At 45.6% G+C, this 26,052-nt stretch overlaps 1 long non-coding RNA gene across 1 annotated transcript in view; it reads left to right on the top strand.

Annotated features, from left to right (window-relative positions):
• The window catches only part of LOC132243516 (uncharacterized), a 140,927-nt gene that overhangs the window by 61,127 nt on the left and 53,748 nt on the right, over nucleotides 1-26,052 (top strand). Inside the window, exon 4 of the long non-coding RNA XR_009455125.1 lies at nucleotides 538-626. This is a non-coding gene — a long non-coding RNA (uncharacterized LOC132243516). The remainder of the gene's footprint in view (nucleotides 1-537; nucleotides 627-26,052) is intronic.

Below are 26,052 nucleotides of genomic sequence, written 5' to 3'. Positions count from 1 at the left end.
TTATTACGGTTTGTTTCAGTAGTGCTTCTGTGGCTTTTTTTAATTTTACAAAATATTGTTGCAGGTTGTACAAAATCTTGTTTAATTTACAAAATAAGGTTTTTGTAGGATAAAAATAATGATTGGTTTCAGCTCCCTCCATAAAAATTAAAATATTTTGATAAGGCTAGAAATTGCTGGGGGGAAAAAAAAAACATGTCCAGGAAATATGCCAGTTTTGTGTCTCCAAGTTTTTTGCATATTGAACATCTCCAGTAAATCCCTTTTCTCTTTTCAGATAGATGCTCAGTATAGAGAGGTTTCAAAATGCTCAGTATAGAGATGCTGTTAGGGTGAAAATATCATCCCTGTTGATGGGGAAGGTCTAGTGTAACCTGCCCTTTGAGCACAGAGCCTGTGAAAACTGTATGGGCTGCCTAACTATAGAGGCCGATCAAACTGAACATGGACGTGTGCAGTAGCTTACCGGAGTAGTGGAAAGTATTGTGCTTTGTGTGAAGTTGACTGTAGGTTCATATCTTTTCTGATCTGTTTCAGGACCGGTGAACAGTCTTTTCCAAAGGAAGTGGAGGATTTTCTTGTCTCTTAAAGCCTTCTGTGATCAAGACTACATGCATTTCTGGAAGGTACGTTGTAACCAAACATGGGCTTGATATGGGAGTAACTGGGTGATATTCTGGCACCTGTCATAACCAAGTGTAGCACGTGTGTCTTTGTCTTCATTTATGAGATGCTGCTTGCAGTGAAGTAAGATTAAAAGTGCCATTAAGGGAACCAACCAAACCAGCAGAGAGAAACATTTGGGAGAGAGAGGAGTTTGTAGAACAGTAGCTTGGACCCCTTATGTGATTCCTGGATAACAATGGCTTACTCATCCCAGGGACCTAAGAGAGCTTTCTAAATATTATATTATTAAATTTTAGTGGACTCAAGCCTTGTAAAAACAGTTTGGATTAAATGAACGGCCAAAAATCAGTGGTAAATGTGAGAAAGAAATGACAGGTTAGAAAGGAGAGAGAGGAAGCGGGGTGAGATGCTATATGAGGAGCCATTGGCATCTCATCTCCTGGGGCGCCTGGGCAAGCTGAAATGTTTGTAGACCTTTGTTGTATTGTACCCTTTGCTTTTTATGTTTTGAGCTTTGAGCCATGATAATGAGTAGGTAATGACTTGTTTGAAAGGAAATGTTTTGGGTTGCTTAACCCATCTTGCTAGTCATAGGTCTCCAGAGTGAAAGTGCTTAACTTGCACTGTTGAGCATAATTGGGCTGGTTGGGTTAGCACAGCTGGGTAACAATGAGTCTGCAGCTCAGAGACTCAGCCTAAGAGTGATTGGACCATAGGGTTTCACCCAGAACGCGTGCAGTAAGCAAGGGCTGAAGAGGTGCAGTCAGGACAGACTAAATAGGGTCTAAGGCACAGCCAACCCTGCCCAGGGGGCAAACTACACCATGTATAAATTGCTCATGGCTTCTTTATTCTTTAATTTGGCCGTCTTTGCCTCATACAGAGACAGCCTTTTCCCCATATCGGCAGTATATCCAATTTATCTGTCTGCATATGTTTGCCAGGTATGTGAAAGCCCAGCAGTTCTGTTTCACAGGGAGCAATACAAATGGTATAAACACTGTCTTCAGCACTTACAGTCGTGCCTAGGTTTTGTTTTATGTTAACTCACAGCCATATGGATAACTTTTTTGCAGTTTCATGCTGCCTCCATAAGCAGCAGAGGCAAAATAATCGATTATTTCCCCCTCACCCCCATGCTCGATAAAACATACTAGACTTGTCTACAGTTACACATCTAGGGGAAAAAACCTCAGGTTGTAACCAAACCAAGACCAGGAAATATTCCCGTGGTTGCGGGTTCCAGGCTGGATTTTGCCTGGTTGTGGTAGAGCTCAAGGCTTTGCACATTCAGGGGTTGATGCTTTCTGATGCCATTCTCTTAGAGCCGTAACAAGATAGGTGCGCAGCTGCCGGGCATGTGTGGGTACAGGAGGGAGATGGGATCAGAAGCCTGGGAAGAGGCTGAAAGTGAGCTGTCAGTGGCAGAAAGGCCTTCAACGTGGCCAAGAATCCTGTTTGTCCTGGTTTCCAAGCCTCTGTGGTTCTTAGAACAAGGGCTGGAGAGGTTGTCCCTGTGGGGCTGGCAGTATTGACTCAGCTGACAACTTTTATTTGGAAACTGCAAATGGACGGTTAACATTGTGAGCAAAATGTTCCAGGGAGGTGAAAGGGCTCCTGTAAAGACACGTTAATCAGCAGCCTTTCTCTCTGCCAAAGTCATATTATCATGATGTATGATAATGAGCTTGGAAATGGCCATGCAGTTGGCAAGAGCTTTCTTCAGGCAACTTCTCAATTAAAATAAAAATGCAGAGAGGTGACCAGAGCATGGCTTGATGAGCATCATCCCCGAGCGTGAGACCCTTGTCCCAGCTCATGGCTGAACACCCAAAGACTTTTGCGTCAAACAGGAATCCTCTGATGCATGCATCCATCTTACTCTGCTTTACAGCAACCATGTGCTGCACTGGTGAGTGGGGCAAAGTTGCCAAGCAGTCAGCATCTTTGGCCATAGAAGCCTTTTCCCTGTGTTAGGTGACCATCAGGTGGCCCAGAGCTGCCATAATGGCAGTCCCAGTCACTAGTACAAGCAGAAGGAGGTTTCCTTAAGCCCTGGCAGCTCCAGGTTACTGAAGTGGCCCTCTGGAGAAAGTGGCAGTCAGTGTAAATAAGTGATTGGAAGGCTGCTATAGTTTTGTGCCCAGGGACTGGCCCAGTACCCAGACAGTTCAGGGCTGGGATATGTGCAACTGGAGGTAACAAACCTCTTGGCAGCACCCCACTCCTGCCCTGAGCCTCAACAGTTGCAACTCAAGATCTAGGCCAGAGGCCCTAAGGGAGTTGTGACCTGCCCCAGATCCTCTGAAGTGGATGCTAGCTGCAATGGTGTTTAAACCTGTCAACAGTTTTCAGAGTGAAGCGTTTCACAGCTGGCCATTTCAGCAGATGCATCCTGCTGCTCTGGGATTTGCTGCTCTGGTGATCCTTAAATACAGGGAGTACTTTGCTTGCTCTTTCTGACCCCATAGCATGGTACAAACTGCTAACCCAGGGTTTGTTGTTCCTTTAGGCACAGCTCTCAGCACTGGGTGATGCTTTACTCCAGCAATAGAGGTAGGGGGCACCGTGTACACACTTTCTTCTTGCTCCAGAGGGAATGCCCTAGTTTTGGGACTTCTCAGCTTGGGCATCATCGCCCCCGCAGCCTCTTCACATTGCTGCAGGGAATGAGGTCCTTGCTGTCTTGTAGAAGGGGACATCCAGTATGGGAAAGGTTGAGAACTACTGCACCAGCCTAGACCAACATTCAATTACTACCCCATCCCCTTTGCTTCTGCTGCATTTCACCAGCGTAAGGAGCCAGGCTTCATCCATTTTCACCCCACCTTCTTTGGGGTGGGAGTGTGCAAGCAAGGAGCAGAAAAATGTTAGGGTGGAGGCTGGTCCTTACTTTCACTTCCCTGCTTATGCAGGTGCCTCGCTCGCCCTCATCACCGTCCAAGCGCAAGTAAAATGCAAGCCTCTAATAGTAAAACATGCTCCTCGCTCCAGCTCTTCTTCTGATTTGTAAAACTGGAAGTTAACACGTTCCTCAATTGCAGTAGAAACTGAGGCTGTGGCATGGAGCAGTATTTTATTTAGGTGAAACTCAAGCTGTAAATCCATTAACTACTGAGCTCTTTCCTTCGAGGGTCCTTTTCAATGATCTGCAGCAACAAAAGCAGTGAGGAATGAGGCTCTGGATAGGAAACCTATATTTTTGGGTCATCTCCAATTGAAAGAAATGGAGTGTTGTTTATCTCCTGCAGCTGCGAGTCTGAGTGTATGTGAGAGCACAGATACAAAGAGACAAGATATTTAATTAACCAGCTAAGGTACTTTTGCCATTCTTTAAATCCCATTCTCCTTTTGAGAGGATCCAGTCTGTTACTTCATGAGGTCCACATTTTGCTTTTACTCTATTAGCATTTCCTACCCATTGTTTTCCATCCTTTTATATATACTTTGTTTAAGCCAAGGGAATGAAATGGATAGAGGCAAGTGCAGAATTAGGCCATTGGATCATTTCTTCTGATTGTGTGGACTGTATCCAGCTGTGAGTCCCCTTGTTGGAGTCAGTGGGATCATACAACAGACAGCAGCATCTTTCCCACACTTTGACTTCCTATGTAATCTAGTGAAATCACTTTATCCCTCTCTTCTTTCACCCCATCTGCATATGGGAATACAGTAATCCTTCCTTTGCCATTTTTTTTTTACCCCACTTGGATTGCAAGCCATTGGAGCCTGGGATTGTCTCCTGCTACACATATACCAGATAATACACATAGCTACAACATCTAGCATAATGAGTCCTAATTGGCTAGGGTCTCTTTGTGCTGGTGTAAGGCAAATACTGGATGATTGTGTGAACCACAGGTTACAGTTGTACTTATTCTGCAGTTAGAATGGACCATGAACGTGGGTGTGTTTGAAAGAATGTGTTTGCTTTTGTTGCCTGCCTAATCCTATCCACTGTTTCTTGTTCTTGTGCACTGACATTCCTGAGATGCTGCCCTGCTCAGTTAGTTTCTGAAGTTCAGTGGTGGCTTTGAATGACTCTGCACATCTACTGGATTTGCACTACAACCTTTTGGCTCAGTGTTGCTCCACACAGTTGACTAGAAGAGCTCATTTCATTTGGCTAAGTGACAAACACTAATTTTCCAGCTGACCTGGAAGTTCAAAATGTCCCATTTTAAATCCCGGAGTTGTAGGAGATGGTGGTCTGCTACTGTTGATCTAATCTGTGTTGCAAGGAAGGGTGGAGAGTCCCATCAGAAGGGGTTGTACTATGTTAACAAAGGCTGTTGAGTAGCTGTGATGGCCCCTAGCCACCTTGCGGCTCTTGCCTAGCTCAAACTCACTCTCCCTAAATTGCTCACTTGCCATGACTTGTTCTTAATATTACAGGTTGATTTGGGGAGGCTGCCAACAGAGTGAGCCCTAATTCCAATAAGCTCCCACTGGATCTCTCCTGAGGCCCCTTGATTCAGCCCTCAGACCTGATAGGTCCCGCTCAGCCTGATGAGACCACTGTAGGGCAAATTGTGTGGCTCCTTTTCCTCCCCTACACCATATCCCAAGCCTCGCAGATGTTCTCTGTCATTGATGTTAATATTTATACACTCAGCCACCTTAGCCCTCAGACCCCCCGGTGCCTTGCTCGGTGTCCCCCTGACTTCTCGGATGCCTGATCCCATCACAGCCCTTCCTCTGGGCTCTTGGACGCCGATTCTGTACACAGCTCCTCCTCCGGGCTCTCAGTCCTTCTGGTTTGGGTCTCAGCCTTTTTCTAGGCTCCTGGACCCCTCACTGGTCCCCACCCTCAGTCTGAGGGCTCCTAGGTTACCGATTCTCTAAATAATCTTTGAGCCTGCCCCAGCAGGGCTCAAGACTAAACTGCTGGTGCAACTCAAACAAGAAGCATCTCAGCACTCTGGCAGACACCTCAAGCCCTCTAAGGCAGTGGTTCTCAACCTTTATCGTACCGGGAGCCATTTGCAAATATTGATGGCTTGTCCTAACCCACACCCCCCTGGCCCTGCTGGTGCTCAGCGCACAGTGTCTCCCCTGCCCTGCCACATCCTCGGCACCCAGCCACCTTTTCCCCAGTACCAGCAGGCACCTGCCTCCGCCACACACCCATCTCCTCAACACACGCATGCACACACTGCCCCCCATCCCAACCGGCCCCAAGCCCTGGCTCTCCAACCCTGCTCCGCATACATTTACCTTCATCCGGCTCCTATGACCCTGCCTGGCTGCGTGCTGGCCGTACTCTAAGCAGCTTCTTGAAGGTTGGATCGCTGCCAGCCTGCAAGGGGAAACCCATGTTTTTGCACAATTTCCTGGGACTTGTTTGTGACCCTTTGAAATATTCTTGCAACCCACTTTTGGGTCATGACCCATAGGTTGAGAAATGCTGCTCTAGGGGTTTAGCATGAACAAAGGCCACTTGCCTGTCAACCCAGTCTTTCTCAGCCTAGGGGACTTACCTCTGTTCCCAGGCCTGCAGAGCTGTCCAGTAACATCCAGGTCCTTTCAGGAGCCTTGCAGCCAGGAGCTCGCTTCATGGCTGCTGGAGAGAGACTACCTGACAGGTTCAGGCTCTGGGCTCATATAGCTCAGCCTGAGCCCTCTTCCCATCAGGTGAGTCTCCCATTAGCTCCTCTCTGCCACCTACAAGCAGCCTCGCAGGTTGCTTGCTCACTTAAAAGAGCAGGTACATCCCGGTGTCCTGCTACAGTAGCGATCAGATGGGAAAGATATTTATGTCTTCTGGGCAGAAAATCTCAAATCTTCATCCAGTGTGCATTTCTATGGTTCAAGCGAGGTCAGTGGATCTGCTAGTTTAGACAAGTTAGGAAGCTGGCCCATCTAGTATCTTGTAAAGTTAGTGTCCACAGAGAGCACAGTGATGCCCTGAGCCTGCAAACACTTCACACATGCTGAACCTTAAGCATAGGACAGGTCTCATTGAAGCATAGGACAAATCCTGGGACTGTTCATCTGCTTAAAGTAAACCATGCATGCACATAAGGAAGATGAAGATGCATGTCACATAAGGATTTGTTTGCAGTTTTTTGTGATGAATAGTTCTCGGCCTGTGTATTTCTTTTTTTATCTCTTTCATTTTTGTATACGTGATAGTCACATTTGGGTCCATACTGTCCTCTTTCATCAACAGGATGGCATTTGGTCCTTTCCCCCCTTATTGAAAAGTTTATTGAATGGTAACATCACCAAAACCCAAAGCAAAACAAAGCTCTGTCAAGCACTGACCAAAATCTTCTTAGGTTGACCAAAATTCTTCCAGCTAAAGCTGCCCCAAACCAGTACCCTGTTGTATGATGGGAGCTGAATTTAGTCAGCACCTCTCAGGATTGGACTACTTGAATATATGAGCATAAAACATAAAATAGTTTTATGTTTTCCTGAAATGTAATGTGAGCTTCTTGCTCTACAAGAGCTTTTTCCAAGCTGTGAACAAGCGTCAGAGGGAACTAATTCATTCCTCCTATTGTTGGAGAAGATTCATTCTTCTAACCTCACGTAATGAAGTGTCTAGCTAAAGTCCTTCCAAGGCAGCTCCAATATATCTGATTTTATAGCCTTCTAAGCTGAGGAAGGATAGAGTGTTAAAAATATAAGCTATAGATTAAAAAAAGCCCTGGCTAGTGTCTTCATCCACCGTGACCCAGAACACGTGTTCAGTGCGTGTATTCTTTCAGGGATCAAGCACACACGAGGCGGAGCAGGGAATTTCCCCCCATGCAGTGAGCCAGCACACTATTGCATGGGCATAAAGTCCTGCTTTAGCCCTGTTTGGAGTTTAAACGCACAAACAAACTAGACAATTTGCCAGCTTGCTACACATGATGAATCTCATCAATATATACCCTGAAATCCCCATTCTCACCATTTAACTGGTGAAACCCTGGGGATGATATGAGCAGCCTGTGTAATGCTTTAGAGCTTACTTAGCTGCTAAAATGGTTTCATTTAAAAGATGGACTGTCAGGATAAAACAAAACTCCGCTCATCTGGTGTGATGGATAAGCTCTGGTCATTTGTTACCGCCTCCCTGGAGGTAGTTTCATTTTCTATCAGAAAGCAAGCTTCTCTGCCGCATACATGAACTTCATGCCTGATGAAGACCAGACATATTGTTAGGTTTCTATTGTCATGCTGGAAGAACATTATTATTCCTTAGCCCGTTGTGGACTCAAATCACCAAATTGTTGTCCTTTCTGCAACAGTTTCCAGACAATCTTTCAACCCATCAACAACAGTGAGAGGCGGGCAGGAGCTGAAGATGATACTAACTGCTCCTGAGAGACTTAAGAGAGTTTTTTAAAACTGAAAGTCAGGGAAAATTAAAGGTTAATAAGCAGATGTGCAAGCTGTTGTAAGTATTTCTAGACTGCCTGTTGCCGTCATACCTTAGAAAATAAGAGAGATTCTAATACGCGCAGACTCCAGGAGCATAGCGTATACCCATAGCTAGAGGAGCAGTCTTTAAGATTTGCTTCTCATTTCTGCAGAGGGGAACAGGGATTGACCTTAATGCATTTCCCATTGCTTCTCTATTTCCAGTGAAAGAGCGAAGTGCTGCTAAAGGTGTTGAATGAAACGCAGGGGTCGATCACCCTTTAAAAAACTGCTGTTTCAATTCGGCTGTAAAGCAGTACCTGTAAAGCAACACCTGGCATTTATACACCACTTCCCATTTCGTGTTTGACTGCTGCTGACGAATTCTGGGTAACCTTAGCCTTAGGCTCAGATGCATGGGTGTGCAGGAAAATGGCTGAGAGAGAGAAGATGGAAGCAGCTTGCTCTCTCCCTAGGACGTACAAACAAGGGGCTGCATGTTCCAGGCAACAAGAAATCAAAGGCTGGCTCCTGAGAGGGCAGCATATTTTTGGAAAGGGCCTTACAGAAAAGAACCGTGCCCCGCTTTTGCCTTTGGTGTTTTGCTGGTTGTTGCTTCAGGGGATGCTTTTCTTTTCAGCCATCAGTCATTAACCTTTGAAGAAGGCAGTCTGGCCCCTGAGCCTTAGATCCATGCCCGTTATCAGTAACAAAGATTCTTTTAGTGATGGTCCAAATGTTGGGATCTTGGAGGATTGTCAGAAAGTCCTATGTCTGCAAATCGAGGCGTAGCATATCACAAGAACACGTTTCCCCTTAAGCATACACAGTCTTGCAGCCAAAGGACTTCCGAGTCTCCAGTCTCCTCAGCTTCCTATTTGCTTGGGCATGTTTTCTACCCATTAAATTGTCAGCTTAGGTTTGTGCTTTGATTTGACATTGCAGATGGCTTCAGAACTTGCACGGGAGGCGTTTCTAAGCTCCTGTATTTTTGTTGTTGTTGTAATAACCCTGTGATTAACTTGTATGCTGGTTCTGGGGTTCAGTTAAAATACATTTCCTCACTCTGCTCCCTGTCTGTTATGAGCACGGTGTCTCCCCCAGCTGCCTTCTGTATGGCCAGCTGTGCAACAATTGGTGAAGCACCATCTGGCTTTTCCCAATTTTGCCAGTTGTAGGTGTAACTGCAAAGTGTAAAATCCCTCTTACAACATACCAGGGCCAGGGGAAAAAGCATGCGGATTTAGTGATGTGCGGATGTGCACTGAGAGTTTGAAAACTCACCCAAACTTTCTAAGAGATGCAAACTCTGCATCAGGCTTTCAAGGTACTTGCCTAATGCACACTGGTAACGGGCCCCCAGGGCTCCAGCTGTTGCAGCTTGTCCGGAGCTGGCTTGTCCAAGTGTGCTTATTATAGTCATGCAGGTGGGAGTGAAGGTAGTGATGCTGAGTCTCTTTGTGCCTTCAGCTTGCCTTGGTTCCTATAGCGGACACCCGCTAGCTGCATGTCTAAGAGCAGCACTTCATTGTCTTCAGCCTCAACACCCACAGAAGTTAAAGAAGTCTCACTGAGCAGTGCTGGGGGTGGGTTTTTAGTGAAATCGCAGTTACTGTGAAAATTTCGGCAGCCAATTTGTTTTGGAGGTGTTTCGGCCCAAAACACCGAATCTGAAATGAAACGGAAGGCTCCGAAATATCTCTGAAATGAAATAAAAGCATCCTAAATATTTCAGAAATGTTTCAGAGGTGCCTCCTGGGAAGAGTGGCACAGCCCTGCAGCCCTCGTTGTAAAGTGCAGAGATGCTGGGGCTGGGCAGGGCAGCCATGGGGGCCTCTCCCGTGGCTCCCTCCACCGGGGCAGGGCAGGCACAGCTGGAGGAGCCGCGGGAGAAACCTGTATGCCTGCTCTGTCCGGCTCCATCCCCCGTCCGGCCCCAGCCTCCTGGCACTTAAATTTAAAAAAAATGCTCAGCACTCACTGGCTGCAGCAGCGGTGATCAGGGCCCCTGGGTGATCGCGGCAGAGCCCCCCCATGCAGCACAGGGCAGTGGAGATTGCTCCCCATGCCTGGCACCCGTACGGCAGCTGTTGCAACAGCTGAATCTGAAACTGAAAAGAAACAGCTGTTTTGCACAGCACTAGTTATTGGTCAGGGGCCCATTGTATTGGTTTTCATGCAGTTTAGCAAAAAGACCATTTTTGGCTGGAAGGGCTTGCAGGCTAAGCAGAATTTAGCCCATTTGCCTCACTTTCCAGTAATGGGCTGTTCAGAAGGGGTGACTTTTTAGTGGTCTGACTATGGGACCTGGTACTCCCTCATTTACATAACCCTGTGATTAACTTGTATGCTGGTCCTGAGCTTAAGGAAATGGTGCGTGACTAGGGAGATCTCCCGCTATGCCACATATTGGGCAATGGTCCCTCCAGGTATGGAGCTGAGGTGTGAGACATGGGGGTGATTGCACTTCCATCAGCTTTTGCTTATCTTCCCCATTTAGATTCAAAGCTCTTGGGTGCCTCTCACTGGCTCAGAAAGACTCTGATCACAGGGAACCTGTGGAGTCACTGTAATACAAATACCTTACAAATAAGCCAATTGGTACAACGGGCAGCACGGCCCTGGTTAATCTTTGCTTTGCCTGAGGTCAGACTTAATCAATAGCTGCAACACTCCCACACTTCCTGGCTTCCAACTTTTGTTCTAGCCTCCCAGCGTCTGATTTTGAGAGGTTCAGAGAGCCTGCAGCTCTCACTGACTTCAAAGGATATAGAGGGTATTTTGAAGCTTTGAAAATTGGGTTTTATAGCTTAACTATGTGGTGGACCAAACTTTGTCCTCAGCTACTTTACCATCAACCTAGAGTAAGCCCATAAAGGGTTGGAAGACGCCTGTATCTAATGTTGCAGGTAAGCACAATCCTTTTGGGAGATGGATGTTTTTTCCTACCCCTGCCCCTTCCAAAAATCTTCTCAGGTGGGCTACGTTTCCACTGGCTTACGATTCAGGCATTCAGAAGCACTTGTTTCCCCAAGCTGGTGAAAGATTTTCTCACTGAATTGTACTGAAATCATTTAAAGATATATTTGCTATAAACCTCAGTGGTGCATGTTTGTGTAATACCCTAGTTGCTTGGATTTGAATAATTTAAGCAGTGAAAAACACAGCTAGCTAACAAAGCACCTAAATAATTAATTGCAGGCTAGGGATTATGGTGAACCTGCAAGGACAGGCAAAAAAGCATCCATCTGGAAGGACGATTGTTTAAAAGCAGGTGACACTTGTGTTCTCCCGGGCCATGGCAAGTTACCTTAGTTAAAACTCCCTGCATTCATATTTATTCATATTTAGCAGTGCAGCAGTCAGAGGTAAAATAAAATCACTCTTGGTAAATCCAATCCCACTCCTCTCCCTTTTGGATGCAGTTAATATCACTCTTCATGGGATTCAGGCTGTCTGGCACGGATGCTTTCCCTTCTGTTTAATTACTCTGCAGCAGGTTTTGGAAGCTGCAGAGAGCCAAAAGGCAGCCTAAAGCATCCCATTCTTTTATCCCCTCCAAATAGGAGACTCTTCCTGTGATATAAAATAGAGTTGCAAATGTTGCAGTGTTTGAGGGAGAACATGCTCACCCAAGAATTTCATTTTGAGTCTCTTCTGTTCAGAATTCGTGGAAGCAAAAGAGTTTTAAGCAGTTAAATGTCATCAGCAGTACAGGTAACATAAGGCTGGTTCCCAGAGGCACTGGACAGCTGTGCCCCTTGTCCGTAGGAGGAATGGTTCAGCGCCTTTGAGAAATCAGGCCCACAGATCACAGAATGCAGAAAATGAGGGTCGGAAGGGACCTCAAGAGGTCATCTTGTCCAACCCCCTGCTCAAAGCAGGATCAGCCCCAACTATATTATCCAAAGCAAAGCTTTGTCTAGCCAGGTCCTAAAAACCTCCAAGGATGGAAGTTCCACTACTTCTCTGGGTAGCTTGTTCCAGTATTTTACTACCCTCCCAGTGACAACATTTTCCCTAATATCTAACCTAAACTTCCCTGGCTGCGGCTTGAGACCATTGCTCCTTGTTCTGTCCTTTGCCACCGCGGAGAACAGTCCAGCTCCATCCTCTTTGCAACCAATCTTCAGGTAGTTGAAGGCTGCTATTAAATCCCCTCTCAGTCTTCTCTTCTCCAGACTAAATAAGCAAAGCCTTTCCTTAAGTCATGTGCCTCAGCCCCCTAACCATTGGCATTGCCTCTCCAACTTGTCCACATCCTTTCTGTAGCGGGGGGCCCAAAACAGTGATCGGGGCCTCAGAGCCCACCCCCGCCCCATGCAACGCAGGGCAGCGGGGATCACTCCCCCCGCCTGGCACCTGTGCGGCAGCTGTTGCAACAGCCGAAGGTCATAGGACAGGTCATCCCAAGCACTGGTGGGCATGTGCCCCTGGACAGAGTACCCTTTCAGTACTATGTACCACATGGGCTGATGCCCATAACATGCAACATATCCCTAAGAAGTCTTTCTGAATTTGTAAGTGCATGCAGGGTGGAGTGGAAGCAAAGTACCGGGGGTCTACAGCTACTAGTAACCATCTTATGTGTGGGGTGTGGAAGTGCCTGTACCTACTTCCTGTTCCATTTCAGATCCCTGTAAGACCTTGCCCAGGCAAAAAGTAGCAGTGCTGCTGCTGGGAAATACATCCAAGGCATTTAATGCTATAGTTTGGGGAAAACTGTGCTTGTTGAAAGTAAAATTAAAGGAAAGGGGGAGGGTGTGGGATAGCAGTAGTAAAATATTCTTAATAGAATGCAATCAAAGTCTGCCGGAGTCAGTGCTATTAATCATGCTGCTGATTTTAAAAAGTTACATTGTGCACAGTGGAAAAGACTGAGCAAAAATTGTTCAGTGGAATTTCAAATTTCTGATGAATTAGACCGCAGTGTTAATTAGTGCCAACAGTCCTGAGACAGATCTGGTAATTAGCAAGTTGCATATCCAGTAGGGAAGCCCAGCATAACACCTGCTTGAAGTCACTTCTGGATGCAAATGAAAGAGCTGCTGTATTGTGACAGAGCTGCTTACTTTTCTAATGGTCTCACATACTATGTTCAGCCTTAATCCTGTAAATACTTTTATCCTCGCTTAACTTAATGCATGTGTATCCTCTGCCTCACTGTGTTGGTTATGTAGGAGTTGAGTACATCCTGGAGCTTGTTCTAGATGTACAGGCACACATCATCCTTTGGGCCTTGTCATACAGGACACTTTACTACATGTTAAATCTGTGCAGGATTAAATTAGAACGTGTTCTGAGCTGTCGCACAGTAACGTTTACTACAATCTCTGACATGCCTGGTTCACTGATTGTTGGTCCCAGCCCCCAAACTGCACGGGTGTCTTGAACTGAATCCAGGGTAATGTCAGGGTGGGGACCAACAATCAACTGATTGTTGCTTCCAGCTCCAGGACCCTCCAGAACTGCTTTCAGCTTGATCCTTGAGGAACTTGACAGGTGAAAGATCCAGGATTTTTCCTCTTGATGCATGGCTTTCTTTGTCCCACCTGGAGGCTTGGCACAAGACAGGAGTCCTTGGCTGATGTCATGGCAGGAGGGGTGACCCTAAATTGTTCATATGACCTCAGTGGGGTGGTTTAATGATAGCTAAACACATATTAATTAATATAATCTGCAGATTATACTTGCACAAAAAGTTATAACGTTGGTATGATACGAGTGCATTCAGTAGATGTCCTACTGCTTGAATGTGTGGTTTCTGACATTTTGAGTGTATTTACCCTATGCTAAGTGGCATGGCCCCTAGTTCCCTGCTTGGGAGATACTGAACCTGGTCTTCAGCTGGTACAAATTGGCTTGCTCCAATCTGATCGTCGTTTCTACAAGATTTATGAATCCCCATCCCCTACTGTGATCTTGACATAAAATAGTATAAAAAGGAAAGACAGTTAATTGCATGGTTGACTGTACACGTACAAGTCGTCCCACCTTTTCAGCTCTAAGGATCACGCATTCTGTCTTGTCTTTGCTTGGGCCATTAGATAGTAGAGTCAGCCTGGTAAGGACTTGTTGACTTGTATACATTCATAGTCATTATATAGGTGATTAATGATAAGGTGCCTTGCACTGGAGTCCTCGGTCTCCAAATGCTGGGCAGTGGTTTGTGGAAGGGAGTGTCACTACACTAGTAAATCAATCAGTAAGACCAATCTTATTTCAAATGAATTATAATGTTTGTATGGTTGGCTTTTATTATTTCTCACTGAGCGTGTCTACACATGCGTTTAATACGGGATCGGTTTACTTGCAAGTAAACTATGTGTGAGCAAGCACTCCCAGGCAGGCAGGCAGGCAGGGAACACATGCAGGGAAGTGGGATCAGATTTGCTGCTAATGGCTCCTGCTTCCTCAGGCCCTGCAATGGGCCCCTGCTGCCACCAGGCTCCCCCTGGGTGCTAGCCCAGGGGCTGGGAGGACATTACACCCTGCCCCCAGGGGCTGTCTGCTGCTGGGGCAGGGGACTTGGAAAGAGCTGCAGGGGAGGCAGATCGGGGCAGAAGGCTGGGACATACCCCACCCCTGCAGCTCTTTTTAAGCCCTGTGCCTCGATCATCCAGTCAGGGCATGGGGCTGGGACCTGCCCCTGACCAGGATAGGTCCCAGCCCCTGCTCTGCGATCGTGGGGTAGAGGCTGGGGACCCTGTTCCCATGAGTGCAGAGCTGGGTGGGGAACAGGCCCCCCCAGCCCCTGCCAGCAGGGGCTCCCAGAGCCAGCTCTGCAATCGAGGGGCTGGTGCTGGGAGATCATTATCTCTCAGCCTGAGCTCCGTGGTGGTGGGGCTCAGGCTGGGAGACCCTTATCTCCCAGCGCCAGCTCCGCAACATCGAGGCCAGCACGGGGAGACCCTTATCTCCCAGCCCAAGCTCTGTGGTGGTGGGGCCAGTGCTGAGAGATCCTCATCTACCAGCACTGGCTCTGTGGTCGCGGAGCTGGTGCTGGGTGTTAAGGGTCTCCCAGCCCCCTGCTCCCCGATTGCAGTCTTGGAGCAGGGGGCTTGGAGCCCCCTGCTCCCAGGGCAGGAGGACATAGTCCTGGCCGGGCTCCGGTGGCAGCAGAAGGCAGCTCCTAGGGGAAGGGAGCAATTTTCTGCCCCCCGTGGCTGGCTGACCAGTAGATTTGCTCTCAGTTAGGCATCTATGTGAGTGCTAGTGCACCGTTACTAATCAAAAGTAAATTTGCTACTTGCATTTGCAGGTAGCAAATGTATTTGTGATTACTGAGGTTTACTGAGCAGTAAGCATGTACATGTGTAGACGCACATGCTTACTGAGCAGTAATTTATGCTACTGTGCAGTAAAGTGTTTTGCATAGACATGTCCACTTTGAGTGATATCCTATTGCTTCCCTTCAGTTATTCATTACTTTCTCACCCTGGTTCTACAAAGTGGTGAGTTTTGTCAGCCAAAGCTGTAAATCAGGTCAAAATTTTCAGTACCCACCCAGATTGAGTCTTAATAGGGCACATAGCTCCAGGTCCCCTGTTTGCTTTGTGAATGGGAGATTTTAATGAATAATTGGGTAGCTCCTTGAAAGACTGGTCCAGGTTTTGCCCAGAACACCTGCCCCATGTTGGTGAGTCATGAGAGCTGTCCTGAGGAAAGCTCGGCTATGCTCAGTCTATAGATCATAGGTCTTTTCCTGCCTCTGAAGCAAATATATCAGGTATACTTGCAGGGCTTTGCTCATTCATGCCTGCACTGGTGAATGAAGAGTTGTTTTTCAATTAAATCCATCTGAGCTCCAGCCATTTTCTTTCTGTCCAGGAGGCAATTTAGCTTTTGCTATGTTCAGCCACAGAACAGAAATTGTGTTTTATAGGCTTACAGGGAGTTCAAAGTGTGAAGCATTCGTGCAGGAGCTGACACTTGAACACAACTCTCGACACTAATTAGGAAGAGAAATATTTTCTTAATCTCTACAGAAGTGACTGTGTTAAACATGTAGGCTTCCATGTTCTCTCTGAATGTTTTGCATGCTTCATCGTAATTGTCTTCTCTGAAACAAACAAATAAATAAGTAGATAAAAAGAAATCCCACAAGACTTTTTCTTTAATACTCAGCTTCAACTTTGGCTTCTTAATTAAATGCATCATTGGTAACAGTGGAGTTTTTGGAAGTACTCCGTGCCGGCCTGAGAAGTGATACAAATTCCACGTTTAGAGACTTTGACTCAGGTTTCATGACATTGCAGTTGGATCGGTATTAGCCTGAAGGATCAGTTTGAGGACAGTATGCCATGGTGATGGGAGAAGCAGACAAATGAGTCATGAAGATGGATAGCATTGGTGAGACAGAGGTGGTTGAAGGTAGTGAGTCATTTGAGCCAAAAGGAGCATGTTTGGGAAATCTCTGCAGTTGCAGCTTATCCCAAACACCTGACCTGAATTCTAGACTGGTTCATACAGGATAACAGCTACCACGAGTGAACATTTGGAGTCCAGTTGATGCCCAGGCTGGGGTTTTCAAAGGACTTTCTAAGACTTAAGCATGCAACCCCCAGCAGAAGTAAATGGGATTGGGCTGTCTACGTCCCTGTGGCTCTTCTTAAAATTCCTGCCAAAATCTTTTTTTTCATTCTTTCTCAGTACAGCTTTATCACGTTGCTCTGAAAGACAGCATGGAGTGCTGAAGCATGGGACTAGCCCTTGCTGTGTTTTAGGAAATCCTTTTTCTTCTCAATAGATTAGATTAGCATTCTTAGCACTTAACATAAAGCTAATCCCCTCTTCAGCATTTGGGCCCAAACTAATGGTAAGCCCTGAATTTAGCTCCTTGTGTGAACGTTACAAGTGGGGAAGCTGTAAGGGAGGGATTCAGTTTCAGGCTAGATTGGCCCCTGGAGAGCTCTGGCTGCCAAGCCTAAGCTTAGGCTGCTCATCTGTCAGTTATTCCCAGTCTATTGCATTAGAGTGGATACGAGTTTGATGCACACAGTGTAGCACTCGGAGCCAACTGTGGTTAGTCCCAGGTGGGAAAGGAGGGGAGTCAGATGTAAAAGCTGCACTTGACTCCCCAGAGGCAGCTAGGCAAGGTCGGGCTAACAGCCTCATCCCCTGCCAAGAGATTTGGGCTGGGCAGGGGAAGGAGATCCTGCTGAAAGGGTTCCCCTGGCAGCACAGTGCCTGGTGTGAGGTTCAGCACCACTGGGACATGGCGGGGAGCAAAAAGCATGCTCCTGCGAGTGGAAGCCATGACAAAGAAGCTACACAGGCAGGACTACATTTCATCTCTATGCACGTAGGAGCACGCACTGTGTTTACACAAGGGCACAGCCGTAAAGACTAGATTAGAGTAGATGACACAATAGAATTCCTCGCCGGGATTTCGACTTTGGCTCGGCTGAATTGACTAGCTTATTGCAACGGTCGGCTAAACGCACCTCTCCAGAATGCTGCTGTAATCACAAAATCCATAGCTATGGAAATTAGAGTAAGAGCATTAAAGCCCCTGCGGACCCACTATGATAACCTAGGGGTTCAGGTAGATAAATGCCATGAACAATAACTGCAATCCTTCCTTTTTTTTTGTAATGCCATCTAGCTCCCTAGGAAGTTAAGGTTAAATGCTAACAATGCCCTGAAGACGAACCTAATAAACCTTCTCAGGAACTTTAATTTTGCCGGGAGAGATGGGGAGGGCGGGGGAGTGGAATTGCTGATTGAGAGCCGTGGGGTCTTTTTAACTGAGCTCCCTAAAGTCATGTGCATAGAGGATGTAAAAGAATAGAGATGTTTCTGGAGGTTTTTCTTAATTTGTTTCTTGGTCTTTTGGGTGGAATTCTCTGAAGCCATGAAGTAGGAAGAAGCATGTTAACTCTTAGCTGGAAATATCCGCAGGTCTTTGCCGAATACATACTTAGCACGTACCTGTCATGTTACCAGACTTCCCTTCTCCCAAGCCTTTCTTTAAGTATGTGCACTCTCTGTCCCTCATGTACGTATCAAGGGCCTGAGCACTTAAAAAACCCCCATAGTTATAGAGAGTGTTCAGTAGAAATGCAGCAGAGCCAAAGAAAACCGGCCTGTTTCTTGTGACACCATATTTTCCAAGTCTTGTCTCCAGTCATAAAATATGACACAATCAATGATCGCACCACTGAGGGAAAAAAAAGACCAATTAAAGAGAAGCCTAGCATTCCTGCCCCTTTGTAATGCAAGGTGATTTAAGATGGCGCACCAGTCTGAATTGTCTAGGCCTGATAAATCTCTTTGACATTGCTGGATTTGGAGAGTGCAGAATTAATTCATGCGTATGGGATGTGTTCCAGCTTCATTCAGATCTGGGTAATTTACTGTGTTTGAAGTGGATAGGAGTGACGCACAAAATACCTTTTCTCTCCCCTTTTCTTAAAGAAGAGGATAATTACAGCAACACATGTTTGAATCTTAAACATTTTAAACACATGAAAATGAATATAGGCTCCCAGGCATTATTGTCCATTTCCCTTTAGATTGGGAGCTCTTTGCTCCTGAAGGCATCATTTTGCTGTGGGTTTTTACCACACTGAGCACAATAGGTTTCTGTCTCATTCCTGGGGCACTAAGTAATAAAGAATGAAACTCCCTATTGTCAGTCTTTTGGTATCCTAACAATTTTTGAATGCGGTTTCAAGGTGAATTCTCTAAAACTATGTTCCTTGCCGGATTTTCTTGTCATTTTTCTCCCACAATGGTACAAGACTTCTTGGGTCAGGGTTAAACACGTCAAAGTAAAACTAAGAAAGTCTAATCAGATTTAACATCCATCTTCCAATCTGTACTCGGTGGAGCTAAAACTACTTTAGTGGTAGCCATGGTCCACTAATGTGTTTTCAAACATACCTGTCCTTCTACATGCTAAGGGTAAAATCAGATATAACATGTTCACCAACATATCTAGACTAACATCTTTGCTAATGCTGCCTTTTCCCAGAAAAGCTCATAACAGCTTGTGGACTGATTTCTTTTTCCCCCCCAGGGGTGGAGAGTAGAGGGATTTCTGTTACGTGCCAAATAGCTGGAAAAATCAAGTATAAATAAGAAGGTGTCATTCGAAATGTGAAGCTGTAACTTGTCCCATAGGACACCATGCAGATGAAATGCGGAGGGCATCATGGCTCACAGCACAGAAGGAACAGGCTCTCCTACTGCCAGGTGTGGAAGAAGGAGTGGAGAATGAGTAGGAGCCTTGTTCTTTTCCCCAGCCTGCCTGCCAGCAAAGCTGAATGCAAGCAAATATATTTTACATGCTTCATCTCCGACAAGAACAAGGGATGGAGTGATTTCCACTTGCCCTTCTTTCTGTGGCATGGGTTTCCTTTGAACTTAGTAGAGCCACCTCCCAGGTCCTCCCCCCGGTCTCCCTAAATTAGTAGTTAGTCTTAAATAAGACCATTAGGTAAGACCCTGCTGCTATTTGCCTTTTCTCTGCTTCATTCTTCTCTCCTTACCCTTCAGTAGCTAAGTTGTACCTGCCACCATACCTTTCTGGTTGTGTTCTTTCTTTATGGCTCATGTGGCAAGAAGTCAGTAATTTTTTCACCATTAAAGCTGACTCTTGGGGGTGGTCCCAGTGGGAGCTGAGAGTATCCCTGGCAAGAGAAGGGCCCTGCACATTGAACTGTTGATTCCCACACTAGGACTCCGTTTTGCCGGCATTGGGATTCTCCAAGTCCCATTTACTTTGATTTCCTCGTTCTGCCGAGTTCTGAAGCTGTCTGCTGGAATGATTTGGCCAATGATAATAATAATTAATAATAATAATAAATACTCACCTTCAAAGGTGGTCACTGAAATGTTTGTGGTTTCTGGTTGGGGCTTTTTGAAGTGGAATCCTGGGCTGCCAGGCTCTTTGGTGATGAAACAAACTGCATTTGCCTTTTATTTGAGATTTAATTAAGTGTCTGGGCCTAGCTTTGCTTCATTTAAAAATGCTGGAAGTTAGCCAGCTCTGTCCAAGCCCTGGACTGGTTTGCTTAATTACTGTAACTCATTCAATAATGCAAGAGGGGCCAAGTGGAATTTCTCCACCGCAGAACAAGCCTGTTGTTTTGAGAATCATGTCGCTGTAGCTGATGCACTCAAGATGGGGGGAAAAAATCATGGGAAGTAGGAGAGGAGTAACGTGGGGTGACTTCTGTCCACTCCCTGGTGAATTCCTTTTGGTACTGCGTATTGGCAGGGCGCAGACTGACATTTATTGTGTGATGCTGAGCAGCTGCTATGACTCTGTACTCACCATAATTTTTTATTGGGGACTGTTGGCTGACTTCTGATCTAGAATGTGGATCCGTCTCACAGCCCTGCAAATTGTCCCTCCTGCTTCAATGCTAGATGAGACAGTCCATCTGTTTCCAACACCAGACCTTCTCTGAGTTTCCACCTGTGGAGGGTAGCTTTGAATATGAGGAGAGGGCCCCTTGAGAGTGCTGCTGCCAAGAGAAAATGTCCAGTAAGGCTGTTTTCAGAGTGCCTTAAATTTGTCTCCATTGCAGCTCTTTCTCTGAACTGCGCTGGCCGGCTCTAACTGCCCCTACTTCTGGCCAAACTTTCCACTGCCAAGGACTCTGCCCCAGGTTTCTCAATGCTCCATGGAAAATACCTTGAACAGAATTTCTGGTGTAGGTGGGATCCGCTCCATGGCATTCACCAGTGTTGTATGCACAGCCCCAAATCTGAACTGAGCAAGACCTTGATATTTGGTACTCTTTTGAAGAGTTGCTCTTTAGAAAGTGAAGGCAGGAGATAGCAGATGTAGGTGCTTGCCAAGGCTTAGAAGTTCACTCACTGACTCGGTGTTACCTAGCGCAGAACCTGGAGAGCTCTAGGATCACAGCAACTGATGCATGCATTTGATGTTCTTTGATGTCAGATTAGTGGTTGATGAAGTTGCCATCACTTATGATGTAATGATAGGTGACATCCCTGAAGCTTTGCATGCACTTTTGGGACCTGGCTCCACAAGGCAGTTGGATAAATATTGACCCATCTGCAGAGGTAAAAAATAAAAGCATTGGATGTGGAAAAAAGCCCAGCTTGACCTCCTTTGCTAAAAGTGGAATCTCTTGCACCTCTTTCTTGGTTTTGGTAAGCAGGACTCATAGCACTCTTTGCTATTTGGGAGGTGTGGTAAGAGCTTGTCTTCCCCTTTCAACCTGCTTTTAACTACAGCCCAGCTGGCCTGGCAGCCTGAACTAAGAGGTAATTGTAGAGGGGCAGCAGCCATGCTCTTGGCATCTGGTTACAGCCACCACTCAAAACATCACATGTCATTTAATGTCTTTGCCTGATGCATGTAATCCCCTGTAAATGCATATTGGAATATGCATTGCCATATTGGAAAAGGATACAAGTCTTCATCAAGACCAGCTTGTGTCTCCAGCTCTGGTTCACCCCTTATAGTGTTGGCCAAGATGTTGTACATCACTCATGGACCTTGTGGTGAAGTTTTGTGCCTTTAAAAGGCAGTCACTTTGCAGTAGAAAAGGACGCGTTTCTCTGTAGCTTGTGGGGCAGACTTCACATTGTGCTCGCGTTCCTTTTCCAGAATTCACTCTAGTGGCATTGGTTTACACTGATACTTTTTTTCCCCCAAAGAATTTCACTTGTCATTTCATTATTCCCATTGCAACAATGACAGGGAATTCAATTTTCCTTTTTTCTTTGCTGCCTCTGAACAATCCTTCCCCATCTATTGTGAGTGTCACCCTGTCACAGTGGAATGGTGTCTGTGTGAAAGAGGTGCTGCACCGCAGACCCCAAGCTCGGTATTAATAGGGCTTCTCCTGCAATCTGTCTGCTTGGAGTCACACACAGTCGGCATTTCTCTGTGGTAGGTAACAGTAAAATCCTTGATTTATCCATCACTTCAAAGCCTTAGTGACTAAATCAATTTTTTACCTGCTTGTAGGATCAGAAACATGAGCGCAATTCTGGCATATTTATTCTGCTTAAGGGTGAAATTCTGCTGCACCTGCATGTTGGGATGTACCTCATTTCTCAGCTCTTCTGGTTGACTTCAGTAAGGTGGCTCAGGGAGTAAAATACTATTCAACACAAGCAAAGATGGAAGCCTCAAGCCCTAATTGAAGAAACAATTACCCTTTGTTTGTAGAAAGGAAAAAGAATGAAATATTACAGGCATGTGAAAAGGTTTTTTCTACTTATTTCATATCTCTTAGGAAGAACAAAGACATCTCTAAACTGCTTGCTGGCCGATTCATGGGTGATTTCTTGAGGACCCTATCCTCTCTTTCACATCAAGAGTTGGGGGAAATGAAATATCATACCACCAACATATGGTGGAGGTGCCATACAGCCACGTAATGCAACAGTAGTCATCATAATGTCCATTGTTGCATGTTGCAGCCTCTCATGTAGGTAAAGGTAAAACAGATACCTTATTCGGTGGGTCTTGAGGGCTCTGGATGTTTGGGACAAGTATTTGAGGGTGGTAACTGCCAGGAGGGTAGGTCTAGTAGGAAGTCAAAATAAAATCCCAGTGCGCTACACTTCTTTTTTTTAATTGACCATTGAATTCAGCTGAGAAATGGGAGGTGAATCGCACACACTGCTCAGCTGGTCTCCTCATTAGTTGAGAACTTTGAAAATAAATTTTTTTTTGGTGTTTAAACTTTTTTCAAACATCACCAAAATTGCAAAATCTGTTTTGATTAGTGATATTAAATAATTTCTATCCAGACAGAGATCTCAGTACAATAAGAATACCTAGAGAGACGACATTTCCAATGTTTTACCAAGCAAACTGTATCAAAAAGTGCCATGTTCCCGAGGTCTCTTTGAGGGGCTGGAGCAAATGATTCTTAGGACTCTGTAAATAAGTGGGTACCTGTGAATGCTGGGGACTGGACTTGATGGCCTGAGGAGCTCTTTCTCTTCTCAGCCAACCTCTTCATTATAGCTACCTGGCTACAGCCTTAGCCTGGAGGTGGCTGTTGGTGGCAGCACTACCATGGATGCATGTCATTCTCCAAGATTTATGCTGACCAAGGGGACAAATCTTTAAGCTTCAGTTTTCAGCTGCCTGCCTGCATTCATATCCCTTCACACCCATTGTGTTGTTCCTTGGCCAAGATAACAGCAAGCCCCTTCTGACCTCTCAGTAATGTCTACTTTTACTCACATACTTGGTTCAGTCAGAGAGATGTATGGCTGAGTTAGTACAAGTCTACGGAGTTGCTGGTTCCTAAATTATCACAGGCCCAAAGGGCAAAATGAAAAGGGAGCTTGGGTTTTCTGTGTGGAGTTACTAACTCCCTGAATTTCAGTCTGTGGCAACTGGAATTATGACTGTTTTGTAACAAATTCTAGCATACCTGCCGCTTCCCACATGTGATCTGAAGACTGGGGTACAAACATATCTCAAGTTTCCAGGACTGTTACAAACACTTGCCAAGCCAATGGTGTGTAAGAATCATGCTGCCTGATGATATCTTGAACTGCTACTTTCCTGGATATCAGGTTCTAGAGCCAGGGATATTTCTACTCCTCCTCTCTTGCCTGTCTGCTAGGAGCTTCTAACATAGCAGCAGCAGTAAAGTGGCTTCTCTTCCTTCCAATTTAATTGCAAGGTGGAAACCCAGGAAATGCCAAATGCTTTGTGCCAACCTAATAAATTGGCATGCAGTAGTCCAGAGATTGCCAAGCAGCAACCATGTTTCTATGATCAGTAAAGCTGATCAGGAAATGCTTCCCCCCACCTTGAAAAAATACTGGTGAAAACAATTTTTGGTTGTTCTTGTTTTCATTGCCATTTAAAAAAAAAAAAAAAAAAAAAGGGTATTAAGGAAAAAGAGAAACCCCAGAGTAAAAAATCTAGGGTATTTTTTTTTAAAGAAATGTATCGTTTAATCAAAAAGCTATTTTCTATCGAAAAAAAAAAAGTTCCAAATGAAAATGTTGGATTGGCTCTTGCTGGCAAGTTTGTGGCATGGCCTGCTACTTCCATATTCTGGGTAGGAGGTGCTTGGGACCTGCTGCTGTGCCAGTTTCTTAAATCCAGAGTTTTTTGTAACTGGGTTTAATTTATCACTGCTGGGCTACGGAGAGATGTTACACATAAACTGGTTTAAGTGATCAGAAACTGGTTTAAACTTGTAACAGAGCAGACATTCAGAGCACAAAAACCAGTTTGAAAATGGCTAAAACTGGTTTGAGATAAACCTGGTTGAATGTAGTTATCAGATTTAACTGATTTGGATCAAACTGATTTATACAATGTCCGTTCAAGACCCCTTTCTGGTTTAAGTTAAACCAGAGTCCCCACCCCTCTGCTCCCTGGCTGGAGCTCTGGCAGAGACAGCAGACACAGCAGTGTTTTCCTGGCTTCCTTCTGCCCTCCTCCACCACCTCACCACTCCCTGCTCCCCACTCGCACAGCAAGGACATAGCCAGCATGTCGTATGCTACCTAATGCTGAGAGGTGTCTGGGTAAGGCAGACAGGACAGTGTCAGCTTAGGACTTATTGGAACTAATCAGCAGTTAGCTGGTAATGTCCCTCCATTCCTTCCTTGTAAAAAGCTGCTTAAGAAGAGCTTGAACTAATGAGAGAGGCTTTTGTTTTCTTAATGGGCTGATGAACACTGTTATCAACTCCCTGCTGGTCTGGTGGGGTGGTAATTAGTGTCCTGCTGGGACCTGGCCATGCCCCCCCCCTCAGCTCAGCATTGTGGAAGGGAAGGGAGGGCTGCTTAAGCACCCCTTGGCTTTTTGCCTGAGCCACTGCAGGCATGTGCCTGCATTTCTTCAGTCTGGAGGTGATGTCTTCACGGTTACAAGCTGGTACAACCTAGCCAGGTTAGACTAACCTGCAAATATTTAATCAATTCAGGCTCAGGCTTTTTGAATGTCTGTCTCTAGCCGTGAAGATGAGGTCCGTCTTTCCTGCCTGGACCCATCCAAAGTGAGAAGATGGGGGCAGGGGAAGAGGAAAATAGAACAGCTTTATTCTTCCAAAGACTTTGGAGGGGATGAAACAGACTATTGATGTTTCCACAGAACAAATAAGGGCTGTGGTGAACCTTGGTCAGTTAGCAGGGAAGCAAGAATCTTCTTTTGGCCTCAGAATTGAAACTGTTTAACACTTGAAAGTTTCAGCTGACTTCTGCTTTGGTAGTTTGGGTTTCATTAGAAGCTAAAATCAAAACTTGGGAAGTAAAATCAACCAAAGAGAAATTCATTGATCCCCTGCCTTAGGCCCCCTGCTAAATGAAACCTCCAAGATTCAGCCCCGTGCCTTTCTCCCAGTGGTTGGTTCCTTTTTTCTGTACAGTGAATGATTTTCACTGGGGAGCAGCTACATCTCGAGATGCCTACCCCTGAAAGCCCAGTAATTGAAAAAGAAGAGAATGGAGCATCACATCTGGAAAACTTATCTTGCACAACTTTGTGCGACTCTTGCAAAGTAATTTTCTGCCTCTGTGCTAGAGCTTGACCCATACCTATAATAGAAAACCCTCCACTATATATTTCTCATAGCCAAAAGTTGCCTTATCTTCAAGGAACAAGAAAATAGGTTCATTACTCATGGAGAGCAAAGCAGGTGTCATCCATGCTAGGATTTTTGTGAGTGTTTTGTTTGGGGTTTGGAAGTGGCCACTTACTACAAGCAGTGAATGAGCTGAAAATTGCTGGAGGTAACAACACAACAAAACAAAACGGCAGCTATTCCCATTACTATTTTGCTTCTAATTAATCCTGTCTATTCAAGCTTTATCTGCTTTGCTCATGCGGGTGTTTGCTTTCCTAGCTTAAACAAACAAAAAAATAAATAAAAAGGGGATGAGGGAGAACGAAGAATGCAGTCCTGCTGATGTTTTCTGGTTATTTTTTCCTAGCTGTTTTGAATGTTTTAGAAGCTCCAGGACTCTCAATTTTTCATGTGACACTAGCTCCCACTGATCAGGGTGATTTAAGTCAGTAGAGGCTTTGCCTTCAGCGTCACTCTGAGGCACAGGGTGGTTGAGCTGCAAGTTCAAACCTTTTGTGATTGCAGTTGATGAAGG

The sequence above is a fragment of the Alligator mississippiensis genome, chromosome 10 (genome assembly GCF_030867095.1).
Source record: "Alligator mississippiensis isolate rAllMis1 chromosome 10, rAllMis1, whole genome shotgun sequence".
Taxonomy (NCBI): Eukaryota; Metazoa; Chordata; order Crocodylia; family Alligatoridae; genus Alligator; species Alligator mississippiensis.
This window is presented reverse-complemented; position numbering and strand designations above follow the sequence as displayed.